We start from the raw sequence: 25851 nt of genomic DNA, 5'->3' as shown, positions 1-25851 counted from the left end.
CACACAAGAATTTCACTCGCATGTGCTGTGCCAGTGTGCCTGCACATGTGATGTGACAATAAAAGTGATTTGATTTGATTTGATTTGATTTGAGATGCACTCACAAGGCCTATAAATCTTATACAGAGGTCTCCTACATCCGGGAGTTCTGACACCACCCAGATGGTCTTCACATAAACATCTTCTGCAAGGGAGTGATAAGTAAAAGAGTGATTTGTTGATGTTTTCCTTCCAACCTTAGTATCTACTTTCAGTTGACAATGCAAGAGAAAATGGTTAACATAAAGAGCCTTGTTGATTCTTGTCTAATATCATCAAAAAAAGTACCCAGTACATGCTCTCATAATACTAAAATATCTAACAGGGTGTATTTTTGAGCCTTTATGTATAAATTTGACCCTGTTTGGATTTGAGAAAATCTCAAATACATTCAGTGTGGACCCAATTCTTGTTTTTTTTTTTAATCATTAAAGATTTATGCTGTACAGTCTTTTGGGGTTTGGGCAGGTGCAAGGATCCTCTGTGTTTTCTGTTCTTCCAGGTCTTTTTCATCCTGTATCTTTTGTTTTTGTATTTTCTTTTGAAGTCTCGACACTTCGCTCCTGAGTACACTAGAGACCAATCCCTCAACTAATGGTCAGCAACCAGTTGAGTTTTAGTTGTAGCCAACCCCACAAATCTAGTAAGAAAAAATGTCATACACTTGACCCAAAAGTAACAGCCTGCAAACAGAAGCTTTCATTATTTATATGCAGTGCAATTTGGACTAAAAAAGCATGAGAAAGTGCTGAGTTTGGCCCTGGAGGGACAAGCGTGGTGTAGCTTGCTGAGCAGAAAAAGAGATGAGTGAACTTGAAGGCATAAAATTGAGAAAGGCTGTAAAACTGCAAATATCAAAGATCAAATTTAATGGCTGTTAATATAAATTAATATCTACATATTTAATGAAGTTGATTTTGCATATCAAAGTTCAAGAGATAAATATTTATCCATCCATCCATTCGCTTCCGCTTATCCTTTTCAGGGTCGCGGGGGGCGCTGGAGCCTATCCCAGCTGTCATAGGGCGAAAGACGGCGTACACCCTGGACAGGTCGCCAGTCTGTCGCAGGGCCAACACACAGGGACAGACAACCATTCACACTCACATTCATTCGCACATTCACACCTAGTGGCAATTTGGATTATCCAATTAACCTATCCCCACAAGCTGCATGTCTTTGGATGGTGGGAGGAAGCCGGAGTACCCGGAGAGAACCCACGCAAACACGGGGAGAACATGCAAACTCCACACAGAAAGACCCCGGCCTGATGGTGGAATTGAACTCAGGACCTTCTTGCTGTGCGGCAACAGTGCTAACCACCGTGCTGCCCCATAAATATTTAAAAAACCTTAAAATGTAGTACAGTTTTAGGTCAAAAGAAAATCCTTTTTTCTGTTTAATTAGCCTACTTTTCTTTGCTATTAGATTATTACGGGGGCGACCGTGGCTCAGGGGGTTGGGAAGCGTATCTGTAACCGGAAGGTCGCCGGCTCGATCCCCGGGCTCTCTGTCCTGGTCGTTGTGTCCTTGGGCAAGACACTTTACCCTACCGCCTACTGGTGTTGGCCAGAGGGGCCGATGGCGCGATATGGCAGCCTCGCTTCTGTCAGTCTGCCCCAGGGCAGCTTTGGCTACAACCGTAGCTGCCTCCACCAGTGTGTGAGAGTGAATGAATAGTGGTATTGTAAAGCGCTTTGGGTGCCTTGAAAAAGTGCTATATAAATCCAATCCATTATTATTATTTTGCTACTACATTTTTAACTAAGGTAAATAGCAAGAACTTCATTAAGAACCCCAGTGTAATTTTATGCAATATTCATAACACATATTTTGACAACAAGTTGTAGTTAAATGCTGCTAGTGATTAAATTAATTAGGGCTCTGTATTTAAATCAACAAGAACCCCCGCTGATATCATTAGTATCACACCTTTAATATCACACCAGCTGGGACATATATTCTACTTTTACAAAGCCTACACATTTTTAGCTTTTTATAACATCAGAAAGGTGATCATTCTGATTTAAATGTTGTTATTAATACTGCTTTGGCATTTTTATGGATTGCACGTTAGTGAGAGATGTTCCTGTATTTTGCACAAGATCAGTAAAGCGTCTGCATCGCTGGTGTGTCCCTTGAACAATGTGGAACAGATTAAACAGAGTACAGAGCCGCCTGTGCACTGCATTCGCTCCTTTTTTCATCTGTCTTGAATCAATAATTTCAATCAGTGCCGTCAGTGTTTCTCCTGACAGTGATTCTTTGTGACCTTGACATAAGTTTAGCAGACAATTACAGTTTCACACGCTGTCCAGGGAGGAACGATCATTATCACTGACAGGCTGTACACACGAGTCGTGAAATGAACATTCACAAGGGCTTGCCTTTCCTAACAGCGACTCAATAATATCTGCAAGACAAAAGTATCCATTGTAGGCTATTTCAACCTAGTAAACACCCAGCCCCCTCTGTCTACCGTATAAACCCGCTTTAATTTACAGCTGTGCTTTTCAGCACGGTTACTGATCAGTATGCCCCAGGTGGCTCCACATAGCAGCATACAGGGTTTTCGCTATATTGACCCTGTTGTAATGACACCGCTTAGAGCACATGGGAAGCTGGCTGCGCTGCGTAAAGGCAGGGAGGTGAAGCCGACACACTGAGCCTTTGCGCTGACTGGGAATCCAGCAGCTCCAATTTGACAGGCTTGATTTGGTTTGGTATATGCGGGGTAGTGGCCTCCACAAAACTGCTTTGAGATGCAGTTCTCAGAGACGACACGACTCAGCCCAGGCTCCTTTATGTCAAAGTTCTGGGAGAATGTCGAAGTCTGAAAAGCCTTTGTAAAAGTCTGCTCAGCTATACACGACATCCTAAGAAAGTTTAGACTTTTACAACTTTTACAACACATCGTCACTGGAGCCCACCAGCTTGGTAAGACACACACTGATATGAATCTGAAATATTTCTTTAAAGGCACGGTTGCTGCTTTGTTCTTGACCGATGGAGATACAATTTGTAAGAAATAATCAGAAATGAGACAACAGTTGAGCCATGGATCATAGCGCCCAACGTGGATCGCTGCCAGTAATACGCGGTCTGAGGCCATCTTGCTGAAAGTGTTAGAGAAGATTGCAGCTAGTGTGAGAAGAGACTGGAGACCAAGGTGCAGCATTTTTAGCTGTATTAGGTGCCTGTGGTGTGTGTGTGTATGCGTGTGTGCATTTCATTGCTAAGCTCTTACTTGCTACAACACTTGATGGCGAGCCAACACAGTTACTTTAGCCAAAAAGAGGATTTGTTGTTTCTGCTGTAGCTCCTTAAAGTATCTTAGTGGAATTTGAAGAGGCGTCATTGTTTGGCCACCCATTACATCAGTTTTCATATTTTCATATAAGCAATGACATGTCACATCACTGCAGATATAACTTCTTGACGATTTTTGTAATTTATAAGCTGACAGAAAAGCTGCTTTCTTTTTTGGACAGTGGAAACTACTTCACCATTTTCATGACAGGCTGGATGTGTCATATACAAAATGTATGCAGTTCATTTGCAAATGTATCCCTCCACCTTCTATTTGTGCCGGTAAATGACTTCCAGGATTGTCATGTCATTTGAAAGCAATTTTTGTTCCCAACCAACAGTAAAGTATTAGTCAGGGTCCACTGAGAGCAGCATTTTCAATGTGGATAAGAACATTTACTTACTTTCTATTTTTTGATTCATTTTCACCATTATGCCTATTTTTAAACTGTAATTTTACTTCACGTCTTGCTGCTTTTATTTACTTATTAAGGAGGAAAAATCATCTTCAGTAACGCAAGTGACTGAAACGTCTTACCAATCTGCATCAACTCAATGTAGACTGATTTCGGGGCACATACTCTAGCCATCATACTGTGCATCTTATTACAGCAGGAACAAAGTGAGCATAAAGATTATTTAGTGCAAAAATGTCAGTGACAGCCAAGTTGGATTTCTTCCAGCAGGCTGAGGTAGTTGCAACATAAGCACAGAATCAAGAGTGATGACCTTTTTCCCGCCTTTTAAACTGTAAGTAGAAGCCCCCTGAGAATCTTAATGACTGCGCATACAAGTGCTAATCAGTGTGTCATTAAGCACTAACCACAGGATGTAAACTTGTCCACCATCTTGGACATGGGATATTCATGGTGACAGTTTAAGGTCAAGTGATTATGGCAGTGAGTATAACAAGACAGTCACATAGGCCTAGAGACCAGTCAATGGCCATCTAGCAACCACCATATTGTAAGGGGTTAAATGTTTATTTCAACTGGTTCCAAAAAAATATCCCTTGGACTCACGACTGGCCACCCATAGTTTGCATGGAACCTAACACCTCATCTACAAACACTCATCAACTACGCTCGGAGCAGTAATGAAATTGTAAAAACTCAAACTACAAATGGAGACTGTTCACTTTCAAAGTAAAAGTTTTTCCTTTTGGAACATGTTGGTTTCACTGCTGACGCGCAACTTTTACTTTAAAGACGAATATTCTTCGTTCAGTTTTACTATTACTTAACTAGCAGTTAGCAAGTAATAGCAGAGTAGTAGCAACTACTATCATCCATGTAGACTACAGCTGACGATGGCTATCTATTAGCAACCACCCCCCATCCAGTCTGGCAATATACATATTTCACTAATGATGAGTGTTTTTATCATTCCCAATATTACGGACAACTGATAAGCAATGTGTGTCTGACTTCATAAGAGAACTCTCTATAAAGGAAGCTGAATATAATAATACCTCTCAGCTGTGCTGCCAGTTTTCCCAGTAGTCATTTGCAGTCCTGCAACAAGTAACCCCTTATGAACGGTGAGGCTACTTCCTGCTGCTAGCATTAGCATTTTACTATTACTCGTCGCTTGTCACCAGGAGTCACTCCAGCAGGTCGCACCATATGTTTGATTTGGGGGGGTGTTATGCCGGATATCCTTTCCCTCTCCCAGCAGATTTATGTCTAAGGAGTGTAAATGAACCAGCTCACCAAGGAAATGTGTAAACCACTACTGAGTACTCTGGTCAAATTCCACAATGCGACGTAAACTAGCTATCATTTCAACAATTCATTCAAATACAAGTTGTCCAAAGAAGTGTAGAGTTTCTTTTTACTTCCTTTGTAACTCCACTTTCGACAATGATGTTTAGGAGCTCAGGTAGAACCTGTGCAATTCTCACCTGCTGTATAATACTGCCAAGCTTGATCTTTGGAAGAAAAATGAAAGCAAAATACTTCAAAGAGTGCCGCTGTCTGATGCTACTCGCATCCATAGGTTCCCTGGGCAGGAAGAGACGAAAGATGTTTGCCAGAAATAGATTAGAATCTTTGGGCTGAGCCAAATGTGTGAGCATACCTAAAAACGCACATTAGAAACACTAATGCATGCTCAGTGGGCTAAACAACAATCAAAAGCTGAAGTTCAAAAACTCTTTAAGCTTGTTAAGCAAAGTGCAACTCATTTTCATTTCAAAGTAGTGGCCACCGTTTTAGACTTTCAGGTGTGGGGAAATGAAAGGACTGTTTCTGCAGCAGTGCAAAGGCATTACAAAGATTATGCTACAGGATTACTGCTGATAATATCACCATTTCATGCAAAAGAAGATCTGAAGCCTTGTTTCTGGTTTCATAATGTCAAGATTTTACATTTTCAACACTGTCTGCTGAAAAAGTTTTAGCTGCCTAATTTTTCAACAGATCCCTCCAGTATAATTGGGGTAGCAGATCAGAAAATGCTAATGAGCCATTTTTGAAACACTGTGGCTCATTTTGGAAAGCGTTGACAAATGACTTGCTGGATTCTTCCTCCTCCCATCAGAGGCAATGTCACCATAGCAACATCAGCTAGGTGACCATGAACTGGGCTTTCAGTCCGTGCCAGCATCCGTCACAAAAGTTTCCAGAAGTAGTCGTGTAAAAGTGCAGCAGAGTAAAGTGAACATATGTCTGTACGTAGCTTAAAGAAACTTAAAGAAAATATTTGTGACTAATGTGTGTGAAGTCAAAGTAATCCAACCACTTGGACCCACTTAGAATAACTTGTATGTTTTCTCTGTATCCACAGAATCCTGTTAACTTCTTCTTGCAACTCTTTTTCACCCATCGTCTAAATATAGGCGGTCTGCTTTTTCTCTTTGAAGCCGCTCTGCTGCTTTGCGTTTTTAATGCAATCGATCCCAAACTGAATTCGCACGGTTGTACTCCCTGTCTTCTGCTCTCCCCACTAAAAGCTTGGTCCAGAAAAAAAGAATGGCACTGCACGGCTTCAGAGGAGACTTCAAATACACAGTTATTCCTCCAGACAGGCAACATATAAATAAATATTTAGATGGGACTGAAGCTCATAACTTGTCAAAAAGGCATACTGTTAGCGCGATGATAAATGTGACATCGGATCAGAACTGACCAATAGACTGTTGCCTTAAATGCCTCAGCATAAATACTGGAGATATAGTTCTACCAATTTGTCTTTTTCATAAAGCGCCAGCTCCTTTCCTCGGCTATTGTTCGTCAGCTTTTATGTCTCACTTTGCTGCTCTTTTAAACCGAAACCACCTCAATCAATTCTGCTCGTCAGCCCAACACCCTCTGAATAAAACCTTACAGCAGCAAATCCCCCCTCGAGCAACACAGAACCACCTGACAGCTTGTATTACGGTGAAATTGTGCAAGCCACTTCTCAGACATGGCATTTGAAGGAATAAGCAGTTGATTATCACTTGCGAAAATGCTTTTCTTTCAGCTTTCTTATCAGTGAGGAGGATGACCTTCAGAGCTGTGTGGAAGGAGGGGGGAGCCATCAGATTAAATTACAGGCTGCTGCCCTTGTCAGTGAAGTCCTGCTGGTGGTTATGACATGGGGGTGTGATCCCCCCTCCCTCCCCCATCTCTCATACACACACACACACACACACACACACACACACACACACACACACACACACACAGTTTCTTATAAAATGACACCCAGCACTAAAGGCTATAATTATCACTGTATGCTAGGTAGGCAAGTACTAGATGTAAATGAGACAGAATAAAAGATTACAGGTATAGATCAACTCATAAAATAACTGAATACATCACCCTCAAAAGGACACCTGAGTCTATTTTGCAATCTATCATCCATCATTTAACAAAAGGCAGAACAAACCGGGGGATGAAAAAAAGTCTGGGTGATTACGCCGCCCACTCCAGCCTCCTGACACACCAGGTCACAATGTCCCTCGAGGGAGCAGGGTGTCAAGGCCCGCTTAAAACCCCCAGTCTTTCCTTTCATAATTCACTCACATCTCACTCACTGTCTGTCACATCCACAGCTCACAGTCACACCGATTCTATGAGAAAAAATTTTCCCTCCCTTCTCTGCTCCAGACCCAGGGAGGAGATGGGCACATTTTAAAGAGCAATAACTAAAAATTTTACTGGCTCCCAAGCTCTGAATGACCACCATCAATCTAGAAGGGAGCTGACAGTCTTGTTGATCAATACCAATGACTTTAGGATCACTTCACCACATGCTGACATTCCTCACTTTCCAAATGTTATGCCCTTATTTTGAAAACTAATCAAATTTTTCAGCTGTCGTACGAAGGGAGGACAAGGAGACCGTTGCAAAAGGCTAAAAAACAACCTTGAAAGATGCCGGTAATCAAAGGAGTATTTTAAGATGATTTATAACTTTATAGGATGTATCTGTTTGTGGAAGCCTGCAAATTAATGCCTGATCTGACCTGAGAACACATCTGTCAAGAAGAGAGCCCCATCCCACCCAGAATCAAAGATGTCATCACAGTCAGTAAGAGAGTGGAGGCAATGGTAGTCTGTGGTCTGAACATCGCTGGCTGGTTTTAGAAATAAACATTACAAACTGAACTTCATGTTTTATTCATTGCAATTTGCAATTTGCAATTTACCTGCAATTTGCAATTGAGCCCATTAAGTTATCCCATTAAGTGTTTACTGAGGTCACAGGGCAAGGCAGCTAAGAGCTCCTTTCAAATTCAAATTCAAATTAAATTTGTCACGTACACAGTCATACACAGTACGATATGTAGTGAAATGCTTGGACAACTGCTCGTGACCTAAAGAAAAACAAAAAAGGAAAAGGCTATGAATAAGATAGGAAATAAATATGAAAAATTAAAAAGGGTAAATTTAACTAGGAAGGAATAAAATATAAATTAAGGTTAAAAATGAAATAACTGTACAACACAAATTAGAATGAAGGGTAAATTTAACTGGGAAAGAATAAGATAAAATATATAAATTAAAGTTGAAAATAAAATAACTGTACAACAAAATACACAATATAGAACTATATAAGAATGTATGAAGAAATATAAATAAATATATACACAATAACAGCAGCTGTACAAGTATTAACTGGAAATGAAGAATATCATGTCCAGTGTTGTGCAATCCACATTATGTCTTGTGCAGTGCAAATATGCTTAAAGTGATTTAAGTGATGAAGTGAAAACAAAGTCCAGAAAGTCCAGCGTGTGTGTAAGAACTGTATGTGTGGGTCAGTGCTGTGTGGTGGTGTGATTGAGAGACCGTATCGCCTGCGGGAAGAAGCTCCTCCTCAGTCTCTCTGTGTTGGTCTTCAGGGAGCGGAATCACTTTCCTGACCTCAACAGAGAGAACAGTCTGTTGTTGGGATGGCTGAGGTCCTTCACCATCTTCCTGGCCTTGGTCCAGCACCGCCTGCTGTAGATTGAGTGCAGGTCAGGGAGCTCGGAGCGGATGGTGCGCTCAGCTGACCGCACAACCCTCTGTAGAGCTCGTCTGTCCTGCATGGTGCTGTTCCCGAACCAGGTTAAGATGTTTCCCGTCAGGATGCTCTCTATGGTGCACGAGTAAAAGTTCCTGAGCACTTCCTAAGGGAAGTCTCAGAAAAAGAAGAGTCAGAAGAGTCTCCGCCTCTGGAGAGTAAAAATAATTAGGTTTAACACACTGGCTTTACTTATCATCTGTCATTTATATACAGTCTTAATTGTTAGCCAACAGCTTTCACGAGCCTGTGACAGGGTTGCCCATTTAATCAAATTTTAGTCTTAATCGTGAATTTGGCTTTGCACAATTAAATGATCACGATCTAAGATTCTGTTTTAAATAGTGGAGTATGCTGTTTGAACAAAGTAAAATCAAATCAAGCTCCTCAGATCATGCTTCTGACCACATGCTTGCATGAATCAATCTCAGCTGTTCCAGGCACCACGCAGCCTAAAATTTCATGGACTAGTCTGGATCTAACACTACATAAAAAGACACAGTTACTCAACAAAAATCAAAGGTGAAGAGCTTATCCCTCGAAATCATCTGTTGTTTGAGAATACTTTGGATTGTAGCCCAAGTGATGTTAATGAAAAAGAAATCACATGGAGTGCTGTAGAGTTTTGTCTGCAGCACAACTTAACTTATTTTATTGCTTGAAAGGACACCACAAACTGCAGTGTAATTAATGCATGAACAGTGCAATGCTTGTTAACACAGCCTTGCTTTTATGGACAACAACTCAGATGTCCATAAAAGCGAGGCTGTGCAGTACGCCAGTGTATCTTTCCTGCTCAAAGAGAAATTACGGCCCAGCGATGGTAGTTTGTTGGCAGTCCCCTGACAGCTTTGGACTGCCCTTCAGGGACAGTGTCAAAAATATGTGTTGCAACTGGACTGTGGGGTACCCGTGCTTGCCTTGTTGTTGGTCGATCAGCTAGCTGCAGAGGAGGACATTGTTATAACACACTAAGAGTGGGGAAGAGACCTCTACTCATGCTGGGCTCCTATGGGAGGACAGCATGAGAACAGACAACAAAAAAAACCCTCTGCACAAAGAGCACATAAATGTTCACATCACAACATCATGAAGCACGTCACAAGCAACAGGGGTGGGTAAGGGGTGCGAAGTAAGCCAATGCAGACACAGCTATCCTGCCCAGCAGCTATTTTCCAGCGCTGGGCCCAGACCAGATCTGTTTAAATCAACAGGACGCACAGTGTAAAAGGCTATTACATAAGATAATTTGCATTTATGTCTTAGGTTAGTCACAGTTGCCATTAGTCAAGAGGCAAGGTACATCCTGGACCAGTTTCCTGTCCATGACACTGTCACCAGTTAACCTGGCGTACACATTTTTGGACTGTGGGAGGGAAACAGAGCACCCAGAGCAAAACCACAGGCACACATATGACATAATGATTACTAATTATATGGAATGAACAGGCAGCACGGTGGCACGGTGGTTAGCACTGTTGCCGCACAGCAAGAAGGTCCTGAGTTCAATTCCACCATCTTTCTGTGTGGAGTTTGCATGTTCTCCCCGTGTTTGTGTGGGTTCCCTCCGGGTACTCCGGCTTCCTCCCGCCATCCAAAGACATGCAGCTTGTGGGGATAGGTTAATTGGAAAAGCCAAATTGCCATTAGGTGTGAATGTGCGAGTGAATGTGAGCAGACTGGCGACCTGTCCAGGGTGTACCCCGCCTCTCGCCCTATGACAGCTGAGATAGGCTCCAGCGCCCCCTGCGACCCTGAAAAGCGGAAGCGAATGGATGGATGGATGTAATGAACACATCTGTCCAATCAATTGGAAGTAAATTGGAAATATTTTAAAAGATGACTGGATATTCATTTGTAGATAGATGTTCTTCCTCATATGTGATCTTTTCGGTACTTGATACTTGGCTTAGCTTTTGTTACCTTTCCTGATGAGACGAGCCATGTCAGAGTATCATGTGATCACTCTGCAGACGAAAGGTTCTGACAGACGAAAGTCATCGCTGCAGCACCGCTGCGTTTCTCCAGTAGCCAGATACCTTGTATCTCATTTCTGGTGATGTTACACTGGCTCATGTCTAATGGGATCAACTGCAAACATTATCTGTGCACGAGCTAATCCGTTGTGTCTCATTAACTCGCTGTCATTCAGCATCAGAGAATGATTCTGCCATTTCTTTGTTTTCCTGCAATATCCACGAAATTCTCTTAAAATTCCTTAACAGAGTTTTTCACCTTTGGCCTGTAGAAGGAAGTCATGCCACTGGGCAGCCATAATGAAATGCCTCTGGGAGGTTTTTTTGGCCAGTTATTTTGAAGCGCTATCTAAATGTACTTAACTAACTCTAAATTAATATCAAACTGAATTTTTATAAAATAAGGAAAGTGTGGCTTGCTGGTTTAGCTCAGTGCTTTGAGCTAGCAACAGCATGCCACATGGCTGAGAGTGGCCGGCCCGCGTTCAAATCTAACCCGCGGCCCTTTGCTGCATGTCTGCCTCTGCTTTCCTATCCTTTTTTCACTGTTTCTATCAAAATAATGCTGAAATAGGCCAAAGAAATTAAGGAAACTCTGACATTGTTGCAAAATTAGTTTTTAAAAAACACTTTTATCCCTAGGAGGTATATTTTACCATCATCCTTGCTTCTGTAGTTCTCAATTCAGGATTCATTTCTCTATTATAATATCTCTGATTTAGTCTAATATGAAAGGGAAAATTGCTAAATAACTTCATACTTCTAAGAATTGTCTTAGAATTTCATCACAAGGAGCAACTCTTTGTACTAACAAGCTATATTAATACAGCCATTACTATTTTACTAGGGCATGCACCTAAAGATTGAGTAAAATAAATAAATAAATAAGAGAGAGATATTTTTAATTAGAATAGGTATGCCTTTTGGCACAAAAAAAAGGTCAAAATGAAAGTCAAGAATGAAATAATACTGCTTCCTAGTCAAGTTGCTTTCTTACCTCGACACACCTGGGCAATCACCACAAGCCTTGCGTTATCAAAACTGTTACAGGCGGCCTCTGTCAAATTCCATTGTCCTGTAGAGAGGTGATTTCTGCCTGCTCTTCAACAATCTTCCAGCCACTTTGAGCCCCTGAGACTTGTTAGCAGCCAAACCACAAAAGAGCCAGTTATTAAACATTACCATGTCCTGTTTTGATAAGAACTCAAAAGCATCACATAACTTCCAGTAGCAATATGGTGTAAAATACCAACTGAATGATAAAAGAATTGCAATCAAAAAAGTCTTGCGCTGTCAGTGCCAGAGCTGTCAGTGGTGTTGCAAAATATCTTAAAAATCTCATGCGGCTTCACAGCAGAAGTGCGGAGAAAAGCCTCGTATCTTTGACTGGAGACAATGCAAGTAACTAATCTAAAAGGTATGAGCCACAGTGCCAACAGTACAGAGGAGTAAAAGGGAGAAATAATGTGTTTCATGTGAAAAACATTATTTGGACATAATGAAATCAACATTCCAAACATATTCTGCTAACAAGCAGCGACATAAAGAGAAGCAACTCCAAAAAAAAGACTCAGTCATTTCTCCATTCACAGCAAAAGCACAGTCTCACGTTTATCACTGCATGCAGAACAGTGAACTGCTCTCCAGTGAAAGAATTGGAGATGTCCTTGTGTGTCCTTGTGTGCTTGGAAGGACCAGAGTGACTGATTCGTTGACTCTTGTCTCCTCCGAGAAGGTTTTGATTAATTCCCGTGGAGGTAGTTTGACTGCTGATCCAAATGAATTTTAAAAAACGACACATTTGCCAGCTGATAAAGGAAAAGGCAGCATTATCAGCATTTTGGTTGTGCAAGTGAACCTTTTTTCAATCTGGTCAAAACAATAACAAAGTTTACAGTAAAAAATGTAATGATTACTGTTCATAGAGATCTCATGAGGACAACAGCAGAGTGTTATAACAGAAGGACTAACGTAAGAGCTAAGGACATCTTTTTCAGGTGTCCAGAAGAACCATGTACAAGGGATGATGTCAGCAATTGGTTAGTCCCAATTTGAAGCCTGAATTCTGCATCTTCACAAGCCAGTGATGGATCTTATCGAGAAACTGGTGGCGCTACATCCTCCTGTGGCAGCGACTTGTCAATGAAAAGGCTGCTAAGTCCTAAATCATTCTGTTTTTTTGTCTATTTTCACTCCAAATAGGAACTTAAAATAAGTATCTTCGAATTAGACTTGTAACTAGTGGTTCAGATCATGAGTTCAATAAAATGGAAGGGGTTTAACGATCCTCCAAGCCCACAGTCTTGCTCATACACAATTTTATTAGTACCAATTTTATCTGGTAAGGGTGATGTGGAGATTAGAGAAAACCAGGGATAACATCAGCAGGGCGTTTGATTCAGGAAATCCATCTTAAACAGGAGCAACCTTTCTTCCCACAGTGGGTGGGGGGAGTATTGCAACATTGGGAGACAACACAAGACTGTTGACATTCATACTGCGCTTCAGATCTCAGCTTCAGATCTTTTACTGTCAGGGTTGAATGTAGAGAGAACCCAAAGGCGCGGTTTATTCACAACAACAACAAGGGATAGAGTCTAAAAGTAACAAAGTCCAAAAAGTTAAATAGACAGAGAAGCAAAAACACAGGAGGGAGTAGCATGACAGGACATCAACAGAAACTATGATAAAGACTAAGGGGAAGATACACAGAGGGCTGATGAGGGAGAGACCAACAGCGTTGTGTACTATGAAGAGAGTGCATCTTACCCAGAGTAGCTTTCAGTTATCTGGATTAATTTACCCCAACAGTGGTAAATCTGATTAAGCATTCACAGGAAGTTGCTTATCATCTCGCTAATTTAACCCAGAGTTTTTCCTGCATATTCATCTGACCAAGGAGCATTTAGTGCATCATTTGACTCTGTCCTCAGAAAATGATCCCTGTGAGGGCCACATACTCCAATCACCAACATTATTAGATGATGATAAAATGGTGGCGAAAAATCTCTAAAGAACATTAAAAAGCACTGTTGCAAAAAGGACAAGAGATTAAAGCTGCAGAAAATCATTAATCTGCTGATTTTTCCCACGGAGCAGTAAAATAAACACTTTAATTCCAGTTAATTATTTTATTGGTGAGTGCACTCTCTTGGCTGTTGTTTATTTGTAAGGTGACGGCTGCACATTAGAGCTCAGAAACTTTCAAAGTGATCCTTTTAAACAGCAAAGGTTACAGGCCCATGGCCCAATAAAGGAGAGATGGAAATCGCTTTATTTTGTCGGTAGATCAAACTAAAATCAACTTTATTGATCGGATAAGTATTCTTGGTGTGGCTGCAGTTCCAGCAGTGTAACACAAACTTAGCAGCAGAATGAGGCGCAGTTTGTGCTTCATTCAGTGGTTTTAGTAATGTACAGCTTAACTCCATGCACATATAAAATATATTCCCTCAGCACAGAATCTATGATACACTTAAAACATGCTGTAAATATATTGTGGCGAGCTCAAAGATGGAGGAGACGGAGGTATCGTTTGGTCTTGCTTCCCGTGAGCTAGCCAGGGAGCACAGCCGTTTATTAACATTTAGAGAAAAACACACTGCCGCTAGCTAGCTGCTCAGCGCGGCAACCACAACAACAACACACCGGGCGCCCTCTGACCCCGGAAGGACACACCGTCGCAGCGAGAGGGCGTCACCCGTCACCATGGCAACATACACAAACCATAACTGTACAAACAGAACCCCGAACAGCCCTGACCCGCTACAATATATTAATGCTTAAATAAGCAATAAGCAATAGAAATGTTGTAAATTGTTTGCTGTCAACAGAGGGAGAAAAATCAAGGAATAAAGAGGCATCTAAGAATCTATATTTATTTGTATATTTATGATCCTCCTACTCTGAGAAATCTTCTAGGAATTGATTTTCTGGAGCATTGATTGGTTAGTTATGATTTCATACATGGTGATCTCTAATCTAGAATCGAATCTGCTCCAGAGCAGGTTACACACCATAAGTTACCAGGGAACCACCTTGATGGTCACAGGACAAGAAACCTTCAAAGTAAAATGTTAGTACTACAAACACGGTGTAAACCTGAACAGAAGATACCACAAACCCTGAGAAACTGAAAAGTAGCAACACCAAGAGATTCAAAAATACTACAATAAAAAAACTATAAAACTATGAGTGCTCAAAAAAGTGACAATAAATAAACAGGAGCTGAGACTCACAGAATCCTGAAAAAATCAACAATAAAAAGAATGTAGAGCACCAGGAAGGCAGTGAGAGCATCCAGGAAACACAGTGAAAAACTACGAATCCAAAAGCTGCAAAGCAACTTAAAGCCCTGGGAATAAAACCAGGTTCCATAACACTTTACATCCCCAGGAAACAGGCAAATAATATGTCAGTATGATATATGTTTTCCCATTGTTCCACCTCCCCTACGTATTAAGAAAAAAATCAATAACTTAAAATCTGTTTCACTGAGTTTCCTGAGTGGAATAGTTTGCTTTCCCCAGCTAATAAAACAGTGATCAGATGCCAATACTGTCACAGGTGGAAGATCCAGACGGTGATACTGCTCATTAGAAAGGAAGCGAACATAATGGATGCCCTTTTTTTGTGCTCTACAGTCTAATTCACACAACGGTGCAAGATCAATGTTCCCGTCTCTAGTTCAGTTCCTATAAAGCTGTGATTGATCCCACACCTTCCTGACAGCCAACTAGTTCCCTTCGATTAAATGATTTTCCCTCCCAGAATTTAATATAATATCCATTTCAGAATTAAAGTTGAGTAGCATGAGAATTAATTGCTTAATTATTACCAGTTTAAGATCAAGGGTCTTTCTATATTAAGAGAGACGCCTTTCCCACAGAGAAAGCCCAAGATCCAAATCACAGAGCTCGCTTTCTATTCATGTACTAATTTTTAGCTTCAGTAGCTATGCCTTTTTTTTCCAGACATGTGATAGCATCCTATGAGCCAGAGTGAATTGGCTGAAAGTGTCGTTATGACTGATTAGTTTAAAGGAGATGGAGACGAGCACTAAAGCTTGTCCTAACAGGCTTCCTCCTGTTTTGGGGGGTTTGTGTTTTTTTTCTTCTCAGCACATCAGTAACCCCGCAGCATCCCAGATCTATCTGCACTCACTCTGTTGCTCAGCCTGTCCCCTTTCTTTCACTCATCAGATAGCGTCCTCCCAGGGCTCCCTCGGTGAACAGGTTATGTGGCTGTTTTGGGCTCCATCCTTTATGAGCAGTTATCAATCTAGTCTGGCATCTTCCAGTGCACTTGTGATAAAGCAGAGGAAGAAAGCTTCAGAGAACACAGAGTGATTCCTTTTTCATATGTCAGATGCTCGGTACAATATATCAAAGCTTTGCGGGAGGAAGAGACGGTCATGATTGGTTGGTGAAATTATTTTTCATTCCAAACATTTTCCATTTGGATCAGCCTGCTGCCGACTACAGATTTAATATGCCTGTTTATGAGTGAGACAGCCCATTTGTAGTGCCGGCCAGTAAAGAACGGAAAAGCTATTTTTTTTTCCTATGCATGCAGTACACGTACTTCCCGAGTAAACACCTGCAAATTATGTGTGTTTTCATCAAAATTAAACAATTAAAAACAAACTGCTAATTTAGGCTTGCAAGAGGGGAATAAGATTAGATCGTAAATGTTCAGTAAAACACCAAGAATCCTTAAAAATTATCAAATAAACAATTAATATGATCTTGTCTTCCTATTATGATTTGCAACCATGGGTTGTACATCAAACACAGACACGGCTCCCAGGTCTCAAATTGCAAAAGTGGAGGATAAAGCAGGATCTTCTGTAGGATGGGCCTGCCTTGTGGTGAATAAGTCGCTACCATATGAGCGTGCAGTTTTTCTCAGTCACATCCAATCCTCGCTCTTTACATATAATTTCAGAAGTAAATGCGGTGAAAATGCTCACCTCAAGGTTTCACAATGCAATTTCACCAACCAAAGCAGTGCTGTCATGGTCCCAACCAAACACCAGTGTTGCCTACAGTCAGGCTGGCTGTGATGACTTCATTTTGCTTGTGCAAGGTGTTCCCACTGTATCAGCTCTTTTACTATATTTGACAGATGTTTGCTCAGGTCAACTGAGGATTTAATTTGTAGACTTCCTGAAGCATAAATTATGTTGAAATATGGTTTTAATTTCTGACATTTGTCAAGGTTGTTTCCAGCCTTTGTAAAAAATGTGTCCTATCAGCTCCGCCCTTCCCTTGTGGAGAATATCTGGAAATGTGATTAGATTCCTAAACAGAGCATAACCTTTGGAAAGTAAATCCAGTACTGCATCTCAAAGACATAATGTAATGGTTTTCAGATTTAATTCAAAAAGGTTATACATTCTGTATTTGTTACACGTAAAGTGAACTATTTGTTTTGATTTTGATAATTATGGCTTATATGTAGCTCATTAAAATCAGCGAAAACCCAGCATCTCACATTATTAAGTATCTCCTAAAATGCATTGAAAGGATTTACAATACACGAATGTGCATCTTCAGAATACTCAGTACTTAGTTGACCCCTGTTTACTTCAGGTTACTGCATCAGTGCAGCGTGTCAACAATCAGCTTGAGGCTCTGGTCCGGTGTTTTTGAGACACAGGTTGCTTTGGTACCGGCTCTCAGCTCATCTGTATTTTGGTGTCGGGGTTTCGCATCTTCCTCTTGACCCCCTTTGATTCTCTGTGGAGTACAGGTCAGGTGAGATGGCTGGCCAATCAAGCACAGTAATAACATGGCTATCCAACTATTCGGTAGTAGTTTTGGCACTGTGGGCAGGTGATATCGTGCCTCTCCACTCTTCTTCCACACTCGGACCTTGATTTTCAAATGTAATCATAGTGTGCGTATAAGGGCTTCATCCCCCTGTTACTAAATGGAATGTCAATGTATTTTATTTTAAACTACAATCTTATTATATTTAACTACAAATACTTAAAGGTAGGCACTCTAACATAAGAGGTGTTAGCAGGAAACAAAGAAAAAGAGACAAATTATACTGTAAGTAATTTAAATACGGCTCAATTTTTTGGTTAGACAAACAACATTTCCCATCTTACTGGAGCAGTCTGTTACCAGCGCCAGACCTAGGGGAAATTATTATGAGAAAAACTGTGGATTAATAGAGAGGAGACCAAAGTTAGGGTCTACCTCAGTTCATTTATTTCTCACTGCCATTTATTCATTCAACATATACGCAATACAAATCACACACTCATAGCTAAAGCATGACAGCATAAAAGAAAAATAACCGATTTAGCATTCACACAACCTTTCCCCACATTCCTGCCATATAACCAATCTGGTCTTTAAGTCTGATGTCATTATGCATCCCTGAGAGTTAAAAAAAATTCTTTCATCTGTAATAAAATGCTCTACCAGGTGTAGCAATTAAGTTTAACATCCAGCGCTCCATGAAAACCGAATTTATGAAATTTAAGAGAGTTAGAAGTTAGCAGGGCGTTAGCTCGCTACTTTCCATCTAAATATAATATACCATGTGATGACTGAGGGATTTCTGAAACTAATTCAAACATACAGCTTTGCTATTACTTTCGACATAAATGAAGACGGAAAACTAAACAACAGTGACGTTTGTAGGGTTACTGAAGTTTGGCTAGCTGGTGATGTGCTACGTGATCGCTAGCGACACAGCTATGCTAGCATAATATAAACAGTGAAGCTGGAGGATGAACGCAAACTTTTTTTCCACTCGATTAAAGTTAACGTGAGGGTTCCCAATAGTTAGGGACAAATGCAAGCGCATGGCAGGATGCTGTAAAGGGACCAGACTTCAGGAGAACAACTGAGATAATCCATCCACAATATGAGGTTAGTCATTCATATACTGCTGCATGGGCTGGGCTGTAGTTACATTGTAAGGTTTTAAAAACTGAGTTTTAAAATGATTAGTGGTAATAAAAACCGAGAGAGGCCAACAGTGATCACTGACTGTTTTTAAGGGCTTGTTGAGATTAAATAGAATAAAATACAAAGCATTAAAACATATTAAAAACACAGCCTTATTAAACACAGAGTAGTTTGGAAACTAGCTTAGGCTGTAAATGCTGTGATGTGTTGCCTGGTTTTCGTCCCTATGTAAAAAATAAACTAAGCTGAATCGCAAAGCTTACTTTCATCTGCAAAGCAGACTCTGGACCACCGAGAAACAGTGCAAGTCTTTATCTCTTCAGCCCCAGGTTAGAAGCTTGTGAAGCTTTGTCTGGTTCAGGAGTGGCTGAGTGATACTAAGAATGAGTCTGTCAGCCTCCTTCCTGGAGATGTCTGTGGGTGGTAGCTCTTAATGCCTCAGTCCTCTACTTGTGAAGCGCTCTCAAGTTAGGTCTTCCAGTCAAGGCTGGTTGTGCACGTTTTCCTACCACACTTTCCCCTTCCAGTAAACCTTTCAAAAGTATGTTTCCAGCCAGCGTTTTCAGCAGTGACCTCCCAGTGACTGTAAAATACAGAGTTATTTCTTTCTGTATTTTAAATGCTCATTTTCAATAAAAGGTATTTTAAAGACACAATTTTTTACAATATTTTGAATTCTGAATGCAAAATGCTCTATTTGTAGACACTATATTAAACATTTGCAAGCCAGGTTTACAAATCTGAGTAATGAGTAAGAGGTTTAAAAAATAATAATAATAATAAAAACTTAAGAAGAACTTTAGTTGTAAACAGCCATCCCCCGCACTCCTTGAAGCTGGTAGATTTGAATTTTTTTTATTTTTTTTAAGAGGAAAGCAGATTGTGTATGTATTATTATGATGAGTTAAGAATGTCTGTTCATGAATGAAATGCCTTTTATTTAAGGCAGAAATTATTTGGCGCACCCACTGTGTGACAGCGTGAAGTGGCTGCTTAATTTAAACTGCAATAAGTTAGTAACCTGATTTTGAAACACTCAAAAAAGACAGGTTGAATTATATTTTTAGTATTAGTGAGTTACTGTCAGCTATTTTGCTAATGACTCCACGGCATAGTGGTTGATACGGGCAAAAAGATCCTTCAGGTTGATCCCAGACGGAAACAGGAAGGGCATCCAGCATAAAAATCTGACAGATCAAATATGTGGAGCTGCCTGCTGTTGCAACACCTTGTGAATAAATTGGCTCCAGTTTATTTTGATTAAGTTATTTAATATTTATACAGTAATATAATCTTATTAATCATTTATATTTGAAGGTTATAATGATATCCAGATGTTTGCAGTTCTCGTAAGCACAACCTTAGATCACCTTTTTTAAAGAGTCAGACCCAAACCCTCATGTCGAGAAAGCATAGCTTCTACCTCATATCTTTTTCATCCACCTAATGCAGGACGTGTGTTTTCACACACAGATCCAGGCCTTAAGGGGTGTTGCATTTTTAAGCGAGTGTGTTTGCACTTGCAGCGTGCAGTAAATGCAAATGAACGTGTGAGGCGGCACACCAACGTGAATGCGCCTTGTTTGTGCAAGCGTGAAAAAGTGCAGTCAAATAACTGATATCCAAGGAGATCTAAAGACAAATAGCTGCAAAGGTAGCAGCACTAGCATGACAAGTGTAGATAAGCGATTATGCGTTGGGTCTCTCAGTGAAGCAGGTGATCCCTCGGGCCCGCGGGCGGGGGGATTGGGGGGTGAGGCGTTTCAGCAGCATGGAGAGACCACGGGAACATCAAAAACGCAGCGAGCTACGCCTTCCAAGATCAATGATAGGGGTTACATCTGCAGCTGTTCTCACAGGAGGTTTTGTTGCTAGAAGTGTGAAAAATGAATCACAGCACTGATGCGGTGTGTTCATTATGCCCACTTTTGATGTGGGAAAAATGAAATTCATTAGTAAACATGAGAAAAGGACCTGGGAGAGACTTGGGTCACCAAAAGCGCAGTTAAAAGTTCAAGGGGAATAGCTGATTAATTGCAGAGAACACTCATTGGTGTGGTTTGTGATTGAGAGTGTCAAAAGTAATTAAAGACTGTTTGTTAACATAACACAGAAGGTCTGTAGTTCTTTTTAGCTGCAGTACCTCACCGCCGCGTCCTGTTGATGAAGCCACAAATCTGCTGTCAGCATGACCGTAGATCCTGTGTCCTCCCACTGCGACAAAACTTAAGGCTCACATGAATAATTTGTCCTTCTGGGAGCTGTCTGTTTAGCATAACTGACTCATCTATTCAGGCATGAAGCACAGTGCCAGTCCTAAGACTGCCACCAACACACGGTCCCAACTTTCTGCACATTTTTCTGGACGATTTTACACCAAATAAATTTCACAGAGAGAGGTTCTGCTTTTTTTTGCCGATCGCAGCTACATCAAACTGTCGGTGAAGATGCCACCCCCTTATGTATGAACAACTGAGCCATATCGGGATGAAAGTAAGATGTATGACACTCAGTTGGTTTCCATATGGCAGTGATGCTGGATAATTATGCCATAATTACCTTGAATGTTTGCACTCTGGACCATTTACCTCACCAGCTGTCATCGCGGAGGCATCTGCTGGATATCGCGGTGCACAGGGGCTCGCACCTTGGTCCTCTTTTGACCACCCAGAGAAACACGCTCATTAACCAACGCATTAAAGCCACCAGCAGCAGTGTCTCTACCTCCCTTTGTGGCCTATTTGTTCCTTCACTGCATTGTGCGCTCGATAAATGCCACATCTTCATGACTTAATTAGAGCTCCAGCCGCATTAAATCTCAGTGACTTCATCTTTAATAAGCAGCAGCTACTACTTCATCTGCCGAGCTCCTACTGCAGATAATCAACAAAAGATCATTTACATCACTGAACGTTAACGAGTTACGTCCTGTATTGTTGTTATTGTTGCTTTAACAAGTTTAAAGAAGCATCTTTTCACCTTGAGGCAGCTCTTCAGTGCCCCGCCGCCCTCTCTGCCGGTCAATGTCCCGCCTTACCAAGTGCCACTCATTTTGACAAGCTCTCTCTTATGAATGCATCTAGCCTGAGGCTGAGGTAAGTGCCATCAAACAAGGCACCACGGGGATTGTCTGTGAACACCGCTGATCTGCGGGAAGTGAAGCAATTCTGATATTCATGTGGCTTCTTAGCTCGGATTCCCACAGAGAGCACCGTGAAAAACAGTAAAGAGAGACTTGGGATTTATGTTTTGGCACACGGGGACATACTGTATATTTACTCAATACAGACTGTCAGCTTTAATTTTAAAAGTTGCTTGTCGCACCTGTAATGTGGCCTAAAAGAATGAATGTGTAGCTGTCTGACAGACAGAGAAATATTTACCGCCTTCTCCGCTTTCGGCTGCTGACTGATCTCGGAGGCCTTCCTGGCTTCGTATCTGACAAACACATCTGATTTGTGTTTTGAAGAGAGTGCCGTGTTCTGAGGGGACAGGTGTAATTAGTCTGGATCTCTGAGAAACCGGGTCTGCATTTTTCGTGTGCTCATTTTTTAAGAAGGTGGAAGACGTTGGATTTATTTCTTCTTGTCCTGCTTTGTAACGTGGAAGTGAGTTATTGCAAATCTGTTGGCCTGAAAATCACTTTGACCTATGAAATGTTCCTAATTTTCCTATGAAACACATTTTTGCACTCTTTGTTATAATCCAAAAAGAAATTACTACACGATCTTCTCATGTGAGGAACATTTGACACGATCAGCTACTCTTTCTGAGTAATGTGTTTGTCAATAAGTCACTCTCATCCCCCACTGGGCAAGAGCTTATTAGTGTTTTGTTTTTGAAATTTTATCAAAGAATCAGTGGGAATGAAGTGACATCTAGCCTTTTTGTGAAAGGCTCTCTCTGTTTGAAAGAGCTGACGCACTGCAAACAGCGTTTATGCGGCGGAAGAGTCTCATAATTGTTCTATTGATTCTCAGTTTGTGAGGCTTTACATATTTATGCAGTCCGCAACTGCACGCAGCTAATCGCTCAGGCTGGGAATCAAACTGCCAATCACAGCACTTGTGTATTGTGACTATCCTACACGTTGTTGCAGGAAACAGTCAATGTGCCACAGCAGGCGCAGGGCACGGCTAAAGAACTGCAGACAAACTCCTCTCTGTGCTCGCAGTGAAGCAGAGGGATGTGCAGAACAATATCATTTGATTTTCCCACAGTGCGGCTCGCAGGCACGTCAGACTGATTCTCCACACTCCCTGAAGATCAATACTCCACGGCTCCTCAAGCCATGTGACTCTATGTGTTATCCACCATACACCAAAACCTTCCTGTATCTTAGGGAAACATTGTGGGGCACTGTTAGAAAACGTAGCTTCATACCACTAATGGCAAATGTCTGTAAGCTAAGTTTGAAGACAGAATAAGCATGAACCTATATTATGTTCCCAACTCCAAGTGCTGAAAAAAGCAACCAAATATGTACAACTGCAAGTAAGAAAATAACTGCTGTCAAACACCAAAACAGGAGAATGTTGCATATAATTACATTCCCACCACATGCATGCAGAATTAGGTTATCATATAAAGCTGAAGCAAGAGAAAACAGCATATTTAAAGAGCATGCCCAAAGGCATTTGTCATTTTTCTTGTTAGTAGGCTCATATCTTTTTTAATCAAAAACAGTGACAACACTACAGGAAGTCAAACAAGGCAGGAAATTCCTCCAAAAAGCAACTAACGCTATGATTTCTTAGACTTCTTTGTTATTATTCTTTTATAAACCCGTTTCTGGGGAATTTATTGAAACATGTAATAACACATGGAAATACAGCATATAAGGCAAGAACTGTCTGTACAATGCTAAAGTCAATATTTCATGTGACCACCTTTATTCGCTAACACAGCCTGAACTCTCTTTCTTGTAATTTCTTTAAGTAATCGTCAAAAATAGTTCTCCAAGCTTGTTGAAGGACATTCAAAGCTCTTCTTTGGATGTTTCTTTCAAACTCTTCTAAGATGATCCCACTCTGCTTCAATAATGTTGATGTCTGGGCTCTAGGGAGGCCAGTCTATGATTGATAGTGGTTTTTTTAGCCAGGTTTGTTTTTACAGTATTGAAATGAGATGAAACGAAAGATTTCAAATTTAGTTAATCACTTTTTTTCTGTTGTTCTGGTGTAATTTGGCATTCTCTTCCTTCAGAATGGCTTAATGGCAGTCACTCTTCAACTGAGACTACCTCTAATGAGGCTTTGGAAAGCAGTAGATGGAGAAGCATCTCAAAGGTCCCATGTCAGGTCTTCCCTGGATTGTTTTCCTATTTCTTAAGGATATGACTTTCAGATACTGTTCAACTGGTGTAGTTGTTTTTTGCTCATCTCCTTCTTCTTTTATCCTTCACTTACCCAGTTTCCTTGGATTTTGCTGCACACAATGCCGAGATATGCTAAATGTTCACCTAATAGCTCTTTGGGAATAACCCTGCTGATGCAAAAATACTGTTTTATGTCTATTTGTGTTGTCTATTTTTATAGAATCAACTAAAGAAATAAGAACAAATCACATTTTTATGGTAACAAAGTGCCAAAGGTAAAAATACAATTTAAAACTGTCTCTGTTTTGTGTAGACACAGCACTAATTCATCATTTGAGTTAGGTGTTTTTTTATGGTTGAGTTAGTCATAGGTAAATGTCAAGTGGCTTGAAAAAAAAAACAGAAAATGAGAGACCCAAAATAATGAGAATGATGCTTTAAACAGAAAGAAACATTTAATTAAGTGATTTTACTAACATGAACTGACTGAGACAGTTTTGATGAGGATGCATTAAATCCAATCACCTTTACTTTCTGGCAGAAGACACTGTTCCAGATGTAATGGCATAAAAAGCAAAGAGTCAAGGTCAAAGGTACGGCTAGTAATCATTTTGACTTCATGTGCTAGACTTTGTAGAAAAAGAAAATTAGCCCAGAAAGAGTCATTGTCTGGGAGAAATGACCACAAAGGCCTTTATGCACTCAGTGGTTCCAGCAAAAATACAAAGAAATCCATAAGGTCCCATAATGTCAGGTTTTAAAAGGAAAAAAAACTGTTGGTGGATATTCATTTTTCCACCACTCCCCACTGGCTCCATACATGGCTGCACACAGTGAACTTGGCATGGAGAAATTAGAGGATTAATGGTTGTATGTGGAAGCTGAAGGTTGTTCTGTAGAGCAGAGGTCAGAGTAAATTACATATAACATGCTGAATGAAAATGTGAGGGTATAATGAAAGAAATTGTAAGCCACACCTGAAATGAGATGAAGAAGAGGTTTGAAAGGTAATTATAGTTCATTAGAAATGTGCTTTTGGAGCAGAACTCTGACATTCCCCTTTAGGGGAAATTTCAGGGAGCGTTCAGAGGAGCGGCATGACTGGCTTTTGAAATGGTTTCTGTGGTTTTGCTTTTCTGGTTTAGCTTCCCCGGGGAATGAATTGAATGATGACATTTTATGTCTTGTTTGGTTGTTCTCAGACCTCTTCCGTTCTGCAGCAATAATGCTCCACTAAACATTGCACAAGTTTGCTTTGCTTCTCATTAGGATTTTATGCACTACTAAGCACTGGCACGGTAATTTGACTGTGGAGAGAAAAAGTACTCGTCCTGCATTATCTGTACAACAAGCATCAATACGAGGATAACTCTGGACACTGTGGGCTACGAAATAACCACTTGTTGACGACTTAACCACAGGCGTGCACTTTAAATACTTCATTGTGACGGCATTAACGCTGGGAAATTATAACACATTTTGTGGTGCTCCAGTGAGATCGCTCATATTCCACTGGCTGTTGAAGGTTCATTCATCCGTTTGATTGCATTAAAACAAAACGTGTAACCAAATATAAAAAAGGCATTTATGGATTTGGAGGCTAAGAAACTGATCTTATTCTTCTGCTAAGCAGCTTGGCTTCTAAATAAAAAAGAAGAAGAAGAAGACTGCAGACTACAACAGGCAAAGATGCATTTAAAATCAAAAAATCTTTTAGGAGTAACATTAAGTATATTAGAGATTGTGGGATAGCAATGGGAGCATAAAGCAGTCTTTTATTTCACCT

Source organism: Pundamilia nyererei, unplaced genomic scaffold (genome assembly GCF_000239375.1).
Source record: "Pundamilia nyererei isolate P.nyererei 1_Seehausen unplaced genomic scaffold, PunNye1.0 scaffold00120, whole genome shotgun sequence".
In the NCBI taxonomy this organism is placed as follows: Eukaryota; Metazoa; Chordata; class Actinopteri; order Cichliformes; family Cichlidae; genus Pundamilia; species Pundamilia nyererei.
This window is presented reverse-complemented; position numbering follows the sequence as displayed.